The sequence below is a fragment of the Dasypus novemcinctus genome, chromosome 22 (assembly GCF_030445035.2).
Source record: "Dasypus novemcinctus isolate mDasNov1 chromosome 22, mDasNov1.1.hap2, whole genome shotgun sequence".
Classification (NCBI taxonomy): Eukaryota; Metazoa; Chordata; class Mammalia; order Cingulata; family Dasypodidae; genus Dasypus; species Dasypus novemcinctus.
This window is the reverse complement of record NC_080694.1, coordinates 70,478,286-70,482,104: the sequence shown is the minus strand read 5'-3', so window position 1 is coordinate 70,482,104 and position 3,819 is coordinate 70,478,286.

Sequence of the window (3,819 nt, the reverse complement as noted above, 5' to 3'; positions counted from 1 at the left end):
TTGATCTGGTGAATGTGTTTTCTCTGTTCCTCATCTGGCATCCTTATAGGAAAGATTCTTGGAAAGAAAAATAGTCAGAAAAGGTCTGCATTTCTTGGAAGAGATGCAGTCTATGTTGTTCATTCTCCCACCTGCTTTCGTATAAGAGCCTGAGCAGCCCTGGACTAGCCGTACATCACGCTGGCCGCTTTGTCAAAGACCACGAGCTAGGCAGAGCTTATAAGCAAGACGCAGCTAAGATTCTAAGGCCTTGATAGGACATTCTACAAAGATCCAGGCACTGGTGCAGCAAAGGAAGTTCTAGATGGGTTTCTGGCCTACAAATAAAGGCATATTGCTGCATCTCAGCTCTTCTAGCAATAGACATTCTAAGGAGGCCACCCTGGTCACTGCAGGCAGATTCCCACAGTGCCGTGTGTGAGGGTGAGAGAGAATCCCAGCAGGAAGCCAGGGCTGCCTGAAGCCTCACTGGTTATAAGGAAATGGCACCTGCAGGAGGAGGCTGAACCTGACAATGGGGCCTTTCCCAGTCCAGGGGGAGCTACCTCCCCCCTTCAGGCCCTTTCCACAGATCTTGAGACCTAGCAATGATACCTCCATTGGCCCCTCTTCTAGCCAAGTGGGAGCCCCTGAGGACCACTGGATGTGGAGGGGAGTCAGTGTGTCTTCCTTTGACATTAGCATCATGGTGCACTATGTGGCTTGCTGGGGTCCATGGCAGGTCACCCGGCCTCAAGCACCCCATGTATCCAGATGCCTGTGTGGGGTCTGCACTGCCTGCAGAGCTGGGAGCAGAACCCATTAGCCCTCTGTGAAGCTCTGAGCTACAGTTGCCCAATCTCTGCCATGTCACTAATTGCTGGACGGTGGACAAATAGTTGGCAGAGGGGTAGGTCAATGGAGACAAAGTAATTTTCTCCTACGAAAGAGCTCTAGTGTGTGTGGAGCACCACACCTGGAAACAGCTCTCAACCTCACTCATCTCCACACATGCTTGACTCACCTGAGTAACTGTTCATGATATATATGAACGACCTAAAGTCCATCCTTACATGGCATGTCCAGTGTGTCCCTCAGAGACTTCCCACCAAGTCCTCCAAGCTTCCCCTCCCAGGAGGCAATCTGGGCCCTTAGATCCTCAGGCCTCAGGGGCTCTTCTGGCCTGTAGAGTGGGCACACAAACAGGGATTGCCTCTAGGCTATCACTGGGTTAAAAGAGCTTAAGACTGTGACTTGAGCTTCAAAACCAAACATTGGCATCAAACAGATGGGGTCACACTGCACAGGGTGAGTTAAAACCCTTTCCCCACGGCTGTATTGATTACATGGGGCCACTTCCCATCACTGCTATAGGAAGTAGAGTTACAGCTCCCAAACCAAGCAGTGGAATGATCTAGGTCACCTTTGTAGGTGAAGAGAAGCTATACCTGGGGGATGTCCATCAGTTGAAAAAATGACCTCCATTTATGCTGCCACGACCTCTTCCTCACGAGGCACAGCACCCAATTGGGAAGCACAACATGGAGCAAGGCTTGAGAGGATGCAGTATACAGTCCCGAAGAGACACCCCAGGTCCTGCTGTCTCTTTACTGAAAATAGAACATTGTTAAGATTAACCACGTGCCAGAGGCTATAGCGACCTCTTCTGGTAAAGAATGTACAACTGACAGAGCAGCTGCCACTGAGGCACCCACTTGCTAATTTAAGATAGCTCGTGGTCATCTACCACAGTGCCTGTGATCTTTGCGACTGGAACCCCGTCTGTTTACTCTTCAACAGTTAAGTTTCAAGGGCAGGACTAATCTATGCATCCTCCAGATGTAGGATTGCTTCTGATCTTGGCTGAGAAAGGCCAGTTTTATTCTTTTTTCTCTGGGCTTTTACTCCATTACAGAATTAATGAAAGGGTTTTTCCAGAAGCTAAGTTTATCCATTCCCATTATGCATTCAGACACCAGATAATTAACCACAGGGTGGGTCTGCACACCCACTGGACCCAGTAAAGTTGACTTAGGCCAGTTTTCCATTACCTCCTGTCCTCTGTCAGTCCCCACTCCAGCTGGGGCATGAGAGCATCTTGTGTGCCCAGCTCTTAGTGCCCCTAACATTCAAGAGTCCTCAGCATGTTGGTCAAATATTTGTCTTTCCCCTTTATCCCATTACTCTGGTAAATGACCACAGATTCCCTTGAGGAAATATTAGGTAGAATATGGTATATACTTGCAGGGTGGCATTCCAAAGTGCTTCCTTAAAGATCTACCCCTCCCTGTAATTGACAGGCTCCAGGGTCTGAGAATTGGCTTAGGTGAGGACACTGGTTAAGGATCATGATTTTCTATTGCAGCTCCCATTTCCATTTCACCAACACTTAATGCTTTCTGATTACAGAATTCAAGCAACTTTCCAGTTGTCTCTACATCTGTCTTACTCCCAGGAAAATCATAGACTATTAACCGCCATTACTGATTTGTGGGGTCAAGGAGCCCTGGAAGCTAATCCATCCCTGCTGGCCTTGATGACAATTATATCATGAGGTTAATTCTAGCCAACTGGATGCTGGTGGCTAGCACTGCCATCTTATCTCTGTCCATTTGGAATCCTATTGTCCACACTGACAGCAGGGAGCCCAGTTCCACGCAAGCATCTTCTGTTCTCAACCCTGGTCTATAGAGTCACTAGCTTCACAAAGATACTTTGTCTTATTCACTAAGACACTATTTATTCCCTTAATAAAAGGAGTGTCCTAAGGGATATCATAAGGAATATAATAGGGAGCTAGGTTCTCAGCTTGCATGTAATTCCATTCTGACATTGCCAACTCAGATCCTTCCAACACCTATCTCAATAATCTTGCAAGGCAACTCTAGTGACTCCACTTCATTCACTATAGATATTGCTGTGCCAAAGTTTTAATAAGATATCCCTGGAATACATTAGAACTGTAGTCAGATTTCCTTTCCAGGAGGTTGATTTCTAACTCATGTAGAGTGCTCCATGTCTATAAACCTCCTCATATCCAGCTTGAGATTCAGCACTCCCCACCTTTCCCCAGTCCTTGAACAACATTCTCAAGATAATTCTTGAAGGTACATGTTAGCCAGGTCCTGCAGATTTTATAGATAATTTGCTATGCTTCCTTGTAGCAGGGACTCTAGTTACTGCTCTGGAGGTGTTGGATGAAGGTAGGGGGAGAATTATTTTCCAAGGAACCTTAGATGAAGGTTTGTTTGCATGGTCTTCAAGAAATTGGAGGTTTTTATCCTCTAGTGAGAAGGAGGGGACTGCTTCTGTCAGCTTGGATGGTTCAGAAAATATGAAAGTTCATATATTTGAGGTACAGACAGAAACTATCCCAGGTCTCAGTGTCTAACTCCTTCCCTGTCAGGACCCTGGCTTTACCATTAAAAGTCTGTTGAACATTTCATCTTCTTTTCAGTCATGTGGCCCTTAAAATTAAGAATTGGTCCTGATTTTCAACAGTTTTCTTTAGGGCCACAGATAATAAGAATCCTTTTAAATGCTGTCTATTATGTCAAGTGGCTTTCACAGCATTCTCTAAGTGTGTGATTCTCAAAGTGTCGTCCCTGGATCAGTATCAGCACCTCTGGCCCCTTGTTAGAAAATTTGATTCCTTGGCTTACCCCAGACTTACAGTAGGAGACACTCTGGGTATGGGGCCCAGCAATCATATTTTAGCAGGCAGTTTAGGAAACACCTCCCTAAACTGATCATTTGATCGTTGGCTGCTCTGAGTATGCTATTCGTTTTTAAAGGCTTCCAAGACAGCCAACAAAATCCAGTCAACTTGGCAATAATCTA